This window comes from Macrobrachium nipponense, chromosome 1 (genome assembly GCF_015104395.2).
Source record: "Macrobrachium nipponense isolate FS-2020 chromosome 1, ASM1510439v2, whole genome shotgun sequence".
In the NCBI taxonomy this organism is placed as follows: domain Eukaryota; kingdom Metazoa; phylum Arthropoda; class Malacostraca; order Decapoda; family Palaemonidae; genus Macrobrachium; species Macrobrachium nipponense.
In genome coordinates this window covers 201,862,349-201,879,042 of record NC_087200.1, presented here as the reverse complement: position 1 = coordinate 201,879,042, position 16,694 = coordinate 201,862,349, and the positions used below count along the sequence as shown (strand labels likewise).

The window sequence follows — 16,694 nt, the reverse complement described above, 5'->3', positions numbered from 1 at the left end:
GTGCTCCCAAGAGAACAGGGGAAACCTTGTTGGGCAGCGGGAGGGATACCAGTTCTCCCCCCTTAAGAGTAGCAGAGTGAGACTGTCGGAGTAGGGGACTCCCCCTACAGGACAGCACAACCCCCTCAAGAGCGGGAATGGGTCGGAAGGAGATGGGCACTTTCCTCCTTCCCCTAGCCCCTCTAGCCGCTGAGGAGACGGTATTCACCTTCAGGATGGATGGGGGAGTGTGAGCTGTAAGCTTCGTCTGGCAATAAACCCAAGCTGTTAAAGTTAAGTTAAGAATGATCGTTAGAGTAGAGAAGCTTGGACCAGCTGTGCCGGATGGCGGCTGACGACAGCAAGGGAGTTGTAGCAAGGCATCCTCCCCTCCCCTCAAGAGGAAGGGGAAGGCGACGTGGAGAGAGGAAGGAGGGTCAGCTGGGATCCTTCCTTGGCACAAGGGAGACGAGGAGAGTAATTACTGACCAGCGTGAATAATCGTCAGTGAGGGTCTTTGTGAAGAATTTAAAGTCTGGGTGTGAAAATTTGGGCAACCCGCATTGAAAAATTTTTTGTTTGTTTGTTTTGTTTTATTCACTGTAGTTTATGTTATATTATTAATAATTATTCAGTAATTATGATAATTGTATTGTTGAGACTGCTACCAACAGTTCCATGATTCCTGATGCCACCGCCAGATGTCGGTGTGTGTTGTTGTTGCTGTAACCCCGCTCATTACAATAAAGTTAAGTTGTAACATGTGAGTTTATATCATGAATATCACCTCCAATGAACGACATCGAGACACATAGGACCTGAAATTGTTGAGGCTCGTGATGGGAATAGGTGGCGGAGAGATCCCAATGCCTCCCTCCCACATTTGTTTACGCTGAGGATTGAGCCTGGGGGTCCCACCGATGCCACCGCTGGGGGTGGTAAGAATGTGAGCGACTTTTCATCGCTCTTTTGTCTGATCATATGCTAGCCGAGATTGTCTTGCGTTCCAATGATCGACTTGCCCTTTTGAGGAATAATTATCATCATAAGGGCAATGTTGCCCACAGGGACATGGATCTGAGGGAACTGAAGGGGTTCATTGGGATCCTGATAATACCGGCTGTAAGATCAAACAATCACACCACACTGGTACATGTGGGATCTTCCGGAGGGCAATCAGCAAGCGTCGTTTTGCCCTGCTAACGAGAGATTCGTTTTGATGATTCAGCCACCAGAGCGGAGTGAGCGAGGACAGATCACCTTGCTCCCTTTCGCAAAGCTTTTGATCATGTGGTGGCTATTGCAGACAAAATTACTCTCCCGGGTCCAGGGTTGGCAAAACCAATGTTTTTTTTTTTTTAAACCAAAAACCTTGTTTTTTGGGGGGTTTTAACTATGAAATATGGTTTTTTCATTTTTTTGTGCTACTAGCCATGGTTTTTTTATGGGTTTATTTCATATTTGGGCTACCCAGAACAAAACTAAAGCAATTTTAATGATAATCACACAATTCTGCGGCCCTATATGTATTTGACATACAATGCTTTGAGTTTTCAGTCATTTTTCATCTTACCCCTTGCTCCTGGTGGAATGCATTAAAAGGCAAAATTGATATCAGTGTGATAGAACATATCTGTGGTTTTGCTTAATGGACTTACTTCAAGTGCAAGCATTGAGAGAAATCTTTTCTATTTTTTGGTTGGTGGTTACACTCCAAACTCAACAGACTGGGTGAATTAAAAAGGCAGGGAAGTTGTTTTTTACACAAAGTTTTTAAAAAAAGACCATAATGTAGATGAAACAGACTAATTTGTTTTGTTTTGAAGTGTTGATCAAGTTACCTTGACATTGAAATTTTACTTTATAAACAAATTTTGTCTGAAAAATTATGCATGGTCAGAGGCTAGGATTTGGATGAATAACTGATTTTTTCTTCATATATACCTGTGCTAACATTTGTAGTCAACACTAAATGGTGTTTATTTTTAAAAAATTTTCTTTTATTTGAATGTCTTTTTTACCTATTTCAACTTGAAATGAATAATTGCTCTCTTTCTCAAGCTATGATTAACATGACTGTTTCTTTCTATATAACTAACACCCCCCCCTTTTTTATTAAAGATATAAAATAATTTACAAATTTCTATTAACCTAATTATCTGAAGTTTACCAATTGTAGAATATGTTCAGTTACATCAAATGTTATATTATGGCATGGTTACACAAATATTCTGTAAGATAGTTTACCCAATTACCAAAAATATAATTATTAACCTAAAATTACTAGTTGATAAAGGGGAAAACATGAAGACTAAAAATATAAAAACCAGAAAAAAAACCATGGTTTTTTTATAGACTGGTTTAAACCATTTTCACTGTGGATGAGCAGCTCTAGCCAGGTAGGAAGTGACTGTTGCTGGCCTATTATCATAAACTCCATCTTCTCCTGTTTGAATTTTCCTTCCTCCTGATCCTTACTACTCTTAACGTTAACATTTTCTTACTTTTTACTGTCCCCCTCACTTCCTTACTTTTATACTTTCTTTCTACTATCCCTCCTTAGTAGTCATTCATGAATTTTCATCTCTTCTCATGGCACACATGGCTATACCTCGCCCTTCGACTTCCTCCACCTTGTTGCATTTCTCTCTGCTAAAAAGACTGGCAGGTAAAAGATTCGTAAAAGAGACAAATAAATTGACAGAGCAACAATATTGTATTTTGACCAATAAACTCCAGCTCTCGCATCTGTGGAAAATGATAAAAGGCAAAACTGGGGCACTATTTATTTTGACAGGAACAAGTGAAGTTTGAAAACAAATTACCACAAGGATAAAAGAAACATAGGATAAGGTCTTGCTCGGCTTCATGTATCAAGGCAGCTTCCAAAGGACTGGTAAAAAAAAAAAAAAAAAAAAAAAAAAAAGGTAGCTGACAACTGCGAAGAGTAGGCGGAGCTTCTTAGACTGAGAGAGGGGTGTGCTATTCATATATCCTCTTCGCTAGAGACAAATGCAGATATTATTTATTGGGGGAAAATAACAATCATATAATTTCTTGTTATTTGGACCAGACTTAACTACAATCATTAAAATCTTTACCTTTCACATATTTCTGTGGAAATGTGGATCAAAACTTATACATCTTTAAGCTGATATTTATACATTCTTATTAAACTCTCTTTTATAAACTAACTTAAGTCTTAACATTTAATTAGTACAGGAATTTTTTTTTGTGTCTCCAGTTGACATCATGATTATTATCTCTTAACATGAGCAAAAAATTGCACATACTCTGTATATATCTTCATTTTGTACCATTTTGATCCACACGGAATTTATCATAAGAATTACATTGGATTTAATTGTGCACATTCTTGGGACTGTCATCATAGTTCTTATTAGTTTTTTGTTTTTTTAATGAAATTAATGCCCTCCTGTGGGCAGTAATTTCATTAAAAAAATGTCTCATGTAATTCTGTTACAAGAATATTGTTCGTGCGATATGTTTCTGTTTTACCACTGTAAGAAGTCCATTATTCTGCCAATCTCATTGCATTGTCTAATACAATATTAGGAAGTGTTAATCCCTAATACATTTTCCTAATAACATTTATTTCTTCATGGGTATATTCAGGACTATATTGCCAGTAATGCCCACAAAAAATGATGTGAACGCCAATTTCTTAAGTGTTGAAGCCCACATAAATGCAAACTCATTGCTTCCGTGAATATCGCAGTCCAAAGAGGTTAGGCTATAATCATTTTCCCTATTTATAACAAAACACAGTAAGATAATAAAAAAAAAAGGCTCAAGCTGTTCACATCCTTCATCTTCATTCTCAAAAGTGTATAAGTCACATCTAAAACATTTAACTATTGTCAGAAAATTCTTCAAACTGGTGTGGTGTTCTCAGTAAGAACTTTGCTAGATACTACTTGCATTTTCTACAAAATCATGCGGTCATACCTCATGATAAACGAATCTTTGGGTGACAATTCATCTTCCGTGATTTTCTGTTGGCCTCAGGATTTTGTCATTTGTGGAAATTCATTTAACAGTGCTATCCTTTTTTCTAAGTGCATACAAGAGCAAAATTTACTATTAAGCTCTGTGAAGCTAAGTGTCATCTTCAAGTTAAAATGGTCATAATTAGCTTTTAAAATCAATCCTATTAATTTTGGTGATTTAACTATATCATCACAAACTCTAACCACTAGAAAGAGGTAAATGGTGCTCCCTAATCCCCTCTGAGTTGATAAAACCTTTGGTACTACTTACTCAGCTGAACAAATCGAGTCAATCTTCAATTTGATTGTGGAACTAGAGAGCAAAACAGCAGCAACTTGTGTGCAACTCACAGTGTCTCAGGAAAACAGGAATTTTCTACTCAAGATAATTGTCATCACTGAATAGAATGTAAAATTAATACTATATATGTATATATTTTCTCTCTAGTTACCCTCCTTTGTTAGGTTATACCTCTAGGAGGGTCAGTTCATGACACCCTGTCTTGTGCAGTGCAGATTGCAACCTATGCAAGTTGCAGAGAACTGTCCCTACAGAGGCAATGTTGTTAGTCCATCTTAAGAGGCTGGTTTTTCGCAGATGTAGCTGAAAAGAAAGACGTTGTTTAAAAAAAGAAAGCATTTCTGAAGAAAAAGTAAAATTCTTCAAGGGAACCCACACCAAGAGCAAATCACTCTTAAGTCTTTCCAACAATAGTCTGATGAAACACATTTAGCCAATGGTTACAGCAGGAGTTATGACTTGTTGTTGAGGTTCCAGTTGCTGTAGAAAATAAACTGCATTAAACATAAGAGCCTCTAATATGACATGTGAGGAGAAAACAAGACAGTATGGCTCATGTATAAAAGTTTATAAAAAGACATGCATAATGAAGTTAACCATATTTCTTTTCTATTAATAAAAGTGCCAATATCTAAAAAATACCATACAAGTTGATAACTGACAATTTCATCTGTACTATTTGTTTTGTTTTAAGATGGAGAGAGAGAGACTCCTTTACCATGGTCAGTATTTCATTACGGCTTCATCTATCCAGTTTTACCACTCGAATTCATTAATAAAAAAAAAGAGTGGATTAGGGCCATGGTTCCCAAACTGGGGTCCGCAGACCCCTGGGTGCCAGGGGAAGGGCCTAGGGGGTCTGAGACAAGGAAAAAATTAAAATTTTTTCTATTCCAGAAAAAAATATATATACAATAAAAAATGTACATAACTGATTCTCTATCATCCTAGTGTCGGTGTTATCGACACTTTGGTGCGCAAGCAGCTAACTTGCACATCTTTCCTACATCATTATTTATAACATAAGCTTACTTTCAAATGAATTACGACGTAGCAACTCCCGGTATGGTAATGATCACTTTTGATTGGATATTAGGGTCCTCGGCTGGGAATCATCATATTTGGAGGTCCTCGGTATGGCCAAGTTTGGGAACCACTGGACTAGGCAGTGGTAGGGGTGTAAGAATACTACCACTGTAGGTCCTGTGTGTCGTAAAAGGTGACTAAAAGGAAAGCTGTTGGCTTGCACTCGTACTTTTTTAGTAAATGGCTAGGCCCACTGCCAACAACTGTGGAAACTGCTGCCTTGCAAACCCCTTTGACAAGCAATAAGCCATGCCTGATGCATTCAGTGGGGAAGGCGCATCAGGTAACTGATCCCTTAATGTAGGAATAACGGTGGGAACGAAGAAAAAAGACTAGGCAGTGGCAATTATCCCGTCGAATTTCTTACACAACGTCATTGTCTCGAGTCAGACGTTTCAAGATCAAAGATTTGAACGGAACACGAAAAGTGGACAGGTTTCCTCTGGATGCAATAGTTTCTGACGTTTCTCGTTTTCGTTGAATGTCTCTGGAACGATAAACAATCTTGCAGGACCGGATGTTATGATCTTTTCAAATGTGACTGGATGTTGTCTCAATGAAGAGGGGGGTCAGAAGGGGCTCAAACGCTGTACAAGACAGACACTTTGCTGTTATCAGTTACGGGTTTTGTTGTCTCTCTTTCTCTCATAAGACTAGTCATATATAAGTATAGCAGAAGGTAACTTGGTTGCAACTATGAAATTCAGTGATTAGTACTCTTACTAGAAATACCAGGTACTACATTCTTCATCCTTCCATTTACCGTCCGAATACATCGCAACACAGTCTTGTCCATTACGATCGTTTGGTTGTCCGTCTGCCCAGCTAAAAGTAATGAACAGTTAAGATTAGAATGACGTTAATATTTCACATTAAAAATATGGTGAATGTCATATATACAAACATTCGCTACCTCTTTCTCTGTGTGGGTATTTTTATGTTCTTGTATATAAATAACATAAATAACATAATAGCCCAAAACAAATGGAGTTCATCTACTGTGTCCTGAATATCGTGAATGCTTTGTACTGTCCGGACTGTTATCAAGGAATGACAAAATACTAGAAGCCACAATGGCCTATTTGTGAAGGAGAGAAATTCCATTACTCTATTGAAATCCATAGAGCAAATACCCTTCCCATTGAAAAGATACAGCATAAGTGTATAATACAACTTTCTGAACCTTTTAATCACGAGAAACAAAAGTGTTGACTTATCACGGGAGCATTTTGGAAACCCTTGAATGCCACAAGATGTATCATGAGTTCCACTGGATCCAGTGTTAAAGTGCTTAATGAAGAAGTGGCTAACAGGCACTGCAGTTTCCCATTTCACCTACTTTGTTAAATACGTAAATTTTGGGACACTCGTTCATGTCTTGCCTTATTTAATGTATACAACAAACAAGGGAAATCTAGCACATAATGGTCACCTTGAATAATTGCCATTGTCTTCAACAGCGCTGTTGTCCACAGACCATTTAAAGCTGTTTTCCGTTGCTCTGTCATTCAGTCCAATCCAGAAGCCACCGCTTCCTAATTGACCTGTTGGAAAGAAATGGTATTCTCTGAGTAATGCACATCTAGTGCCAAGCAAAACATTAAGTTATCGCTAAAATCCGTGTGCAGGCAAGGTAATGTTGATTCATTTATAGATTTCAGGCACACAGGCCAAGCACTGGGGCAACTAAGGCCACTCAGCACTGAAATGGAAACTGACAGTATAAAAGTTTGAAAGGTGTAACAGGAGAAAAACCTCAAAACAGTTGCACTACGAATCAATTGTTAGGAGAGGGTGGACAGTAAGATGGTAGAAAGAGAATATGAATAAAAGTACAGTAAAAGGAATGAAAGCAGTCGCAGCTAGGACACTGCAAAGAACCTTCAGTAATGCCTACAGTGCACCGCATGAGATGCATTGATGGCACTACCACCCTCTTGGGGGCAAAGGCAATGTTGCATCACCAGTGAGTAATGAATTTCCTTTTACTATACCACTTATACAAAATATGTTTGAGTGGATTAGACTAAATGATCAAGTGATTCAGGGGAAGAATGTTGGATCTCCATTCGCCATTGAATTATAGATATTCTTTCTATCCTTATATATCCTGCCACAGAATGTGTCACCTTCCACTGTGCATGTTCTCTGCCATTAAGCACACTAACTCACAGGGTAATTGGTCAGGTGTTTTTTGCAACAAAGGAATGCCATCGAGCAAATTGCGCAGAAATAAAAAGAATATTTGATTGCCTGCTTCAATGAGGATGTTTAATCACCTTTGATGTCAACGTATTCTGGAATTCTCGCAAAATTTGTGTGCACGGAACTGATGTGATAGTCTTTTGTTTTTTTCCTGTCACTTGCGACCGCACTCTTAGTCTAGAAAGGCAGAAAATCCCAGGTTTATCAAGTTTTGTGTTCATAATCAAGTTTTCACTTCTGTTTTTTTACGTAGTTATAGCCGGGATCATTCTTTTTAACACATTCACAGTATTTTACTTCGTTATTATTTACTCTTTCCTTCATTTGGTTTTTCGTTGTCCGTTGTGGGAAATTAATAATTGTCAAGTATACAGACTTACTATTATGTACTGCGAAATACTGCAAGGCTGTTAAGTTTGTATAATAGCATTAACAAGTGCACTTGTACACACACCAACCTACTTTCGAACACTCAACTTGCAAACATTCAGATACCAGTGAAGGGAATTATTATATATATAAGTAATAATATGGGAAGAACTGCAAAAAACAGAAATGGGAATTTGAAGTTTGTTCTGTTGGTGGGAAGCAGAGGAAAAATAATTTTACAAGATGTCAGGTCAAAAGAAAGTCTTCAGTTATAGTTTGCTAAATGTCATGATTGATACGGACTTCCGTTAGTGCTGACATGAGGAAATAGTACGCGCGCACACACACACACAGAAAGAGAGAAACAATAAACTCTGTACACTTACCTTTAATGAAGTCATTCTCTCCTTGGCTTGTTATCTTGACCAACTCACTGCCATAAAATTTGCAATCATTTTGTGCATCTGCCCAGTCCTTATAACTGGAGCGAAAGTATTAGCAGGAACCATTAAATATATCGTAGCCCGATGGGCAAGCTGAAGTGAAAAAAAAAAAAAATCCTTATTCATCAGTAAACATCAGTTTCCACTTGGCCAAGAGCTGCTATGCACATGACTCCTGAATTTCTGCTTAAATTTCATTTGAACCATTTTGACTCATCTTACAAATGACTCTTTGGAAAGAATGGGCGATACTTTGATGACATTTAAAGGCTTGCCTTATATTTAAGATCATACCTTACTTATCAGTGATAGGAGACACCAACTGAGCTAATAAAACTATTTGGACTTTTAACGATTATTTAAGTAACAGAGATTTAAAGAATGAAAGTATATCAATATGATACAATATTTATCATTACTATTAGTGGTACTTGTATGTTGGGAGACCTGTAATCAAAAAAATAACATAAATGAATAGGATGAATAATTACTTTTTGCTTTAGTTGTAGTTGGGGTCGTGGTGGTTGTAGTTGTAGTAGTTGAAGTTGTGGTAGTTGTAGTTGTATCAGTACTAGTGGGGGTAGTGGTTGTACTATTAGTAGTAGTGGGGGTTGTGGTTGTATCAGTAGTAGTAGGGGTTGTGGTGGTTGTAGTTGTAACTGTAGTTGTTGAAGAAGTCGATGGAGTAGTTGTTATGGTTGCAGAGGTAGTAGTAGTAGTTGCAGCTGGAGTTGTTGTAGTCGTAGTGGCTGTTGAGAAAGATTTGTTAAAGTCCTACTGTCTCCCACGAAAGCTTCCAGAACAAATGAGTTATGTATGTAAGAGCCAGCTTTTGTACAAACACACACACACACACACACACACACCACAAAGTGTGAAGAGAGATATGAGGGAGTTGGGATTGAGCGAGGAGGATGCACTGGACCGAAGGAGATGGAAGAGTGTGTTGAAGAACCATTACAGTGACCCCAAATAGGGACAAGTTTGTAGAGAAAGAAGAAGACACGCACACCACAAAGTATCCTGAACAACTCACCCAGGAAAAATATAGCTTCATTCTCTTTAAACTGAGGAAATAAAAGTCCTTAGGGGAACTTAGCATTAGGGTATGATGGCACCTCAACGGAGCATTAGTTTTGTACAGGTACTGCTATTTAGAAGCCCTAAGCTATAGACGATAGAGGAGATCAGAGGTTCAGTAACTAACTCTTAATCTATATAGTACAGTGTTCCCCCGTATTCGTGGGTATGGGTACCAGACCCCTGCAAATAGATAGAACCTGCAGATAGTTGAGACCCGATAAAATGCTTAAAACTGCCTAGTATTTTGTCAGTTTAAACTCATGGAAAACCCACTAAGAATATCTATACCTGGTCTTTTAAATAGTTTTATTCCAAAAAGTGTATTTTACGATGAAACTGATAAAAAAAACCCAGGAATTTGTGGATATTTCTTATAGGAAAAGACCGTGAATAGGCGAATTTTCTGTGAATAATGAGGGGTACTATACGTTCCAGAGAGAAATCCGTGAATACGGAGGGTTCACGGTAATATAATGCACATTAATGGAGTAGAGTTTGCTATTTCATGGCAGCCTCGAGACATCGCGTCTCATCTTCTCCTCTGTGTTCACTGGGCATACAAATCTATTCTTATATTTTAGTAATATTCAATCAGTTACCTTAATTTTGCAACTAATTGGAAGTCTCTAGCATAATATTTCGATTTATGGTGAATTTATGAAAAAACTTTTTCCTTACGTCCGTGCGGTAACTCTTCCGAAAAAAATCATACATGCGATTGTGGTAATGTTTGCACCATTTTAAAATTAGCCGTTATATAAAGTTTTATATATGGAAATGTGCGCAATTTCATGCACAATACAACTAAAAACAACCCATGGTTGTAGCTTTTATCAGTTTTGAGATATTTTCATATAAATAACGATAATTGCCAAAATTTCAACCTTCGGTCACCTTTGACTCTACCGAAATGGTCGAAAAACGCAATTGTAAGCTAAACTCTTACAGTCTAGTAATATTCCGTCATTTATCTTCATCTTGAAACAAATTCGAAGTCTCTAGCAAAATATTTAGATTTATGGTGAATTTAAAAAAAAAATCTTTCCTTCCCTAAGCGCGCGGATTCTCCGCCACAAATCTCCGAAATGCGTACGTCCCATTCTCGGAATATTTGCTCCGTTTTATATTAGGCATTTCATAGAGTTTTATATATGAAAATGTGCGCAATTTCATGTAGAATAAAACGAAAAATATTTGAAGGTTGTAGCTTTTCTTATTTCTGAAATAATTGCATATAAATATATAAAAAAATTCGACATTCGGTTAACTTTAACTCGTCAGATATGGTCGAAAACTGCAATTGTAAGCTAATACTCTTACAGTATAGTAATATGCAATCATTTGTCTTCATTTTGAAAGACATTGGAAGTCTCTAGGACAATATTTAGATTTATGGTGAATTTTTGAAAAAATTATTTGTTTAAGTCCGCGCTTTACAAATTCATGCATTATTTTGTGATAATATTTTCTCTGTGTTGCTTTTATCGTTTTACAATGTGTTATATACCAAAATGATTGGAATTTAGTGTACATTACAACGAATAAAAAAGTAACTTGTTACCTTTAACCGTTTTGCGCACAGCGCGATTTGAATACAATTATATATGAAATTTCATTTTTGCGCTATCATATATCGCATTATTTATATATGATAATGATAATTTTTTTCATTTCTGATGGTTGCATACTAAACTTCAGCCAATGACAAAAAAAGGAGCCAAAAATGAACTCTTAATCTTGAAAACTAAGCGCGCTGTGATTTTTTGAAAAAAATATTTTTTCCGCTTCCGCGCTCACTCTGAAACACCTCCGGCACACGGGAGACAATTTTTTTTTACCGCTTCGGCGTTTAAGGGTTATATGACCTTTCAACTTTTGACAAGAATGATTCTAGTAACAATACATATTCTCCTAAATAACAGTAATATGGAGGTAACAGATATCGGTATTGGTATTGACTTTAAAAGTTGGTATCGGTATCGGCCAAAAATTTGGTATCGGTGCATCCCTACAAGAGAGGTTGTAATGTATCTTTACATATATTGTAAAGCCAACGTCTTTCCAATGTTTTTATTATCATTCAACGGCTTGCTAAGATCCCTATGTATATCAGTCTATGTAGAATTCTTTGGGCTTTCCGCCAATACAATAATCATGTGTACACAGACTACGTATGTGCATATCATTTAATTGTCTGTAAACAAACAAATTGTCAGCCTCAGCATTCGGACCTCTGTCGACCTGACCCAGGAACTACATGTCCATCCGTACCTGTCATTGTATACCTCATGCTCGGGCAATAAAGCATCAGTACTCAGATACCTGTCAATCTATGTCCTCACAATATTTTCCTCATTTATGTAAGTGGAAATGTGTATTGTATGAAAGGAAGGTATTATGTTGTTGTATTTGCATTTAGTAGGGAAAAGCTTTGTGTTTCGTATTTCAATGATAGTTTTCGTAAGTACTATACGTGTAATAGCTTCTAACTAACGATTGTCAGTTGTTCAAATTGTTTTGGGTAGTTGCCAGAATGAGTTTGGTGGTGGGTCAACCACGGTTGTGAGAAGCAGTCTTGCTACATCAACCAGAGTGTAAGGTAGTGCGAAAATGAGTCACAGACTCAGCCATAATAAGCCGAACTAGAACATTACAAATGAAACTTTTCTCCTTCTACTGTCACCAAGAGATGACTGTGAATAGTCTCACAAACAAGCCAGCCAATCAGGAACATCTACATTATGTAAGGAATTCCAGCGGTCATCCCCAGGTACACCTGAGCACTCACAATCGAGAAGAACTGCGACCATCCGTGCGGGATCTAGACTTACTGCCTGAGCTGAAACCACTATAAAATACGACCAAAAAGACAACTGATTCTTCAGGGTTACTGTGCTAAACTTGTCCCGATGCTGACCTTTGAGGAGGTCAAAACATGTACAACGAAATAAAGAAAGAATAATACTATAGGCAGAGCTAGAAAAAAATACCAGCATGAATACATGATGACAAACCCTACCTGGCCACGAATAGTTATACCAGCATACCAGGAGACAAAACCCCCTTGAATTAAGTGGCCAGCATTCAGAACTTCCTTTATACCAGTGCAGTATACAGTTTACCAGACAACGACCCTGCACGAACACAGAACTTGACGTACCAGCCACCAGAATCCCTGTTTTTTTGTTTTTATTTTTTTTAATAAAAATAAAAAAAAGTTTTCAGGCATTCTATTAGCCATGTGTGTATCATGTCGAAGGCTTTCTTTTAGTCAATCCATGCTATGCTTAGGTTGGGTTTTTCCTTCTCCCTCGCTGTTCGTCATTACCATTTTGTCTATCAGGAGCTGGTCTTTTGTGCCCTTACACTTCCTTCTGCAGCCTCTCTGTTGGTGGGGGATGGTGTTTGTCTCCTCTAGGTAGTTGTATAGCCTTTCACTGACAATACCTGTTAGTAACTTCCACATTATCGGTAAGCAGGTGATAGGCCTGTAGTTACTAGCTATATTTACCTTACTCTTGCCTCTTTGTACAAAGGATGTTCCTCCTGTGGTCATCCATTTGGGCGCATGGTGATTTGTGATACAATGCTGGAGTTGTTCTGCTATTCGTCGGGTGTAGGGTCTTGAAGTTTTAGAGACAGTATCATGGACTTCATCGGGACCTGGGGCTTACAGTTTGGCATTTTCTTTAGTTGGTGTCTGACTGTGTCTGTCGTGAGCTCTGTGAATCTTTGTTTTATTCTCCCTGTTTCTACTTCCTTGACTTCCTGGAGCCATGTTGCATGTTTGTTGTGTGATACCAGATTGTTCCATATGTTTTCCCAGAGTCTCTTACTTGGTTTGACTTCAGGGATGGTCTTGGTGGTTGTCTTCCCCCTCTTAGTTGGCCTGTAGTCTTTTCTGGTTGGTTCCAAATAGTTTGTTCTGTTGGTATCCCTTATTCCTGTTCATGTACCATTGGATCTTATGTGCTTTGGCCTTAAGCCTCTGTTTTACATCTTCTATTGTGTTATTTAGTCCCCTCTCTTGTACTTTGTATTTCTCGTTGAGTTCCTCCCTTGTTTTCTTGCTTCTTAGCCTTTTTTCTGCCATCTCTTTTCAGTTTACTCAAGTCAGATCTCATCACCATGATTTGCTTTTCCAAGGCGGTTGCTGTTTTGGTTTCTGTTGGGTTGGTTGTGTTGGTGGTGTTGGTCTTCGTATCTCTATCAGTTCTGCTACAAATCTTGCTCCTGCATATGCCAAGTTATTTGTTTCTGTGATACCGTGGTGTGTATTATTCCATTATTTCATTGACCCTCACTTATTTTCTCCTTTAATTTCTTGGTGTTGTAGGCTTTCATGGAGGGGATGTTTGTTCTCTCTGTATCTGGCTCCATCCATTGTCTAATCTTTTCTACCCATTCCATCCTCTCTGTTACTTAGTCGGCGTTTCTTCATGTGTCGTTGTTTGATACCTCATCATCCCTGTCGTCTTCTGTGGCATCGTCTCTCAGTTCGTCTTCTTGTAATTCATGGTCGTGTCATTTCCCTTTCCATTTCTTCTCTTTCTGTTGGGGAGAGCCAGTTCTTTTTCTTTATGTTTTTTATTTGGTCTGCCAGTCTCTGTTCTGTTTGGGGGTGTTATTCCTCTCATTCCAGATGTGACCAACTTTTCTTCTATATCTCTCTCCGCTGGGTTGCTTCTGATGTAGCATCTCCATATTTCCTTATTTTCTTCTCTTGTCCATTTCTTCCTCTGGTTTGCTTCTGTAGCTCCAGTCTCAGGCTGTTGGTTACTGTTCTTGTGGTGGTCAGTTGCTGGATGACGACCTCAAAGTACCTAACCGTCTTCCCCTTCAACTGGGCTGAATACCTGGCTGCCGGACAAAGCTCCTCTGTTGCCAGAGGTTCCATTTACATCGTTGTCTTTTAATCCTTCATTTCTTTCCATCATTGCTGAGTTTTGCTATTTAACCCATAGCTGGGACCCTAACCCATCAGGAATAGGTACTCATTTACAGCTGAGTAGACTGAGGAAATTATGGTAAAGATCCTTTCCCACGGAATCAATGCCGAGGAGAGTGGTTACCCATCCAACGACTGACCAGCCCCAATGTTTTGCTTAACCAGTCCATTGACGACTAACCACTCTGCCAGGGCGCCATATGTAGGAAGTGCAATACAAAAAATGAGACCATAAACCACATAGCAAACGAATGTCCGGCACTTGCACAGAACCAGTACAAAAAGAGGCATGATTCAGTGGCAAAAGCTCTCCACTGGAGCCTGTGCAAGAAACATCAGCTACCTTGCAGTAATAAGTGGTACGAAGCACCAACCTGAAGGAGTGATAGAAAACGATCAAGCAAAGATCCTCGGGACTATGGTATCAGAACAGATAGGGGTGATACGTGCAAATAGACAGACATGATGTTGATTGACAAAAATCAAGAAGAAAGTATAACTCATTTAGGTCGCAATACCATGGGACACCAGAGTTGAAGAGAAAGAGAGGGAAAAAATGAATAAGTATCAAGACCTGGAAATAGAAATAAGAAGGATATGGGATATGTCAGTGGAAACTGTACCCATAACCATAGGAACACTAGGCACGATCCCAAGATCCCCGAAAAGGAATTTAGAAAAACTAGAGGCTAAAGTAGCTCCATGACTCATTCAGAAGTGTGTGCTCCTAGAAACGGCACTCATAGTAAGAAAAGTGATGGACTCCTAAGGATGCAGGATGCAACCTGGAACCCCACACTATAAATACCACCCAGTCGAATTGGAGGACTGATAGACCAAAAAAAAAAAAAATTAATAAATAATAATAATTTCTTATGCATAAGCCCCATTTTAAGGTATACTTTATTGAAAAGAATGGTAGTTTGCATGCCATCAAGCTTAAACAATGCTTTCTCAGCACAGCAAGTTCCTATGTACAGCAACCAAACCATACAGAAGCTAACAGAAGTTCACTTATTAAACTAACGTTGCAGTAGTTCATGCTATCATTTACAAAAGGTGAATGGCATAAGGAATAATTATGTAGTTTATTTATGATGGAAAATGGGTATAGAAAAATATGGGAAGATTTTTTATTGGCTATCACAGCCAAGGGAGCTCTACTATCAGCTGTGAGTCTGGCCAAGCACCAGAGGTGCTGAATGGTTGGTGCCAGGGGATCCTGCTCACAGAGCTTGACTAGTGACAAGGAATGCCATCAACAAGTGGTACCATAAGGAGAGCTTTGTCCCCAAGGAGGGCGAAAGGACCACATGACTGTTTCATAGAGGCTATACAAACACTAACTACAAGAAGGACGAGACAGTCCTATAAAATATCCTCTTGACTCATGTAATGTCTGGTGAAGAAGACACAACAGTTGACCTTATAAGGATCAGAGGACTGCCCCGTATCTCATGAAGAATAGTCCCGCCATTAGCAGCAATCTCATTAACAAATATAACAAATGCTGTGCCCTGAGAAGAGATGCCACTATTCCTTAATCAGTATTACCACAACTCGCCTCTCCAATACCAACATGCCATGAGGGACTACGGAATGACTCCCAAAGCCTGCCTGTAAGGCCCTGTCCACACTACCGGGCAAACACTATTACCAAACCCCGTTCAAGACAAGGTGGGAGAGTGATCGGTGGGCACAAATGGAGGTGATTAAAGATGGGGAAACCACAGGCAAACTAGCGAGTAACCCGTGAGTGTAGTTGAGTAAAACACCAGAAACTGATGTGTCCGGTGGTTTGTTTAACCAACGCTGGTGTCAAGCACAATAGGTTTCCAGGACCATAGTTTATTATCGATCTCTCACTTACAAAAGGGTGTTCTAAGTATGAAGTCATCATGTCCGGCAAAGAAACTACAAACATTCACTGGTCAAGAGAAGAAATCATACAATTAATTGACTTGTACCGCCAACACCCATGCCTATGGAATGTCAAAAGTGACATGTACAAGGACAGAGCTAAATGTGTAGCGGCTTTGACAGCAATAGCTGCGGAATTACGCAAGACATGTGCTGCCATTACCACAGGGGATATAAAACGGAAAATAGAAACCCTGCGAAATCAACACAGACGTGAAATGCGATTGGTTGAAAACTCACGCAAGTCAGGAGCTGGGATTTACATCCCCAGATTATGGTGTTTTAATGACCTTTCTTTCCTTAATGATGGTGACACAATCAGACCATCTCATAGATAATGCCACCAACGA

General features: G+C 38.7%; 1 protein-coding gene and 1 long non-coding RNA gene across 16 annotated transcripts in view; one reads left to right on the top strand and one right to left on the bottom strand.

Moving 5' to 3' along the window:
• Positions 1–16,694, top strand: part of LOC135220022 (uncharacterized) — an 875,986-nt gene that overhangs the window by 793,981 nt on the left and 65,311 nt on the right. The window lies entirely within an intron of this gene.
• On the bottom strand, positions 6,812–9,137 carry LOC135220341 (uncharacterized). Its single transcript, XR_010315672.1, has 3 exons — positions 8,885–9,137; positions 8,337–8,486; positions 6,812–6,920 (listed from the first exon to the last, which is right to left on the bottom strand). It is a non-coding gene; the product is annotated as an uncharacterized LOC135220341 (long non-coding RNA).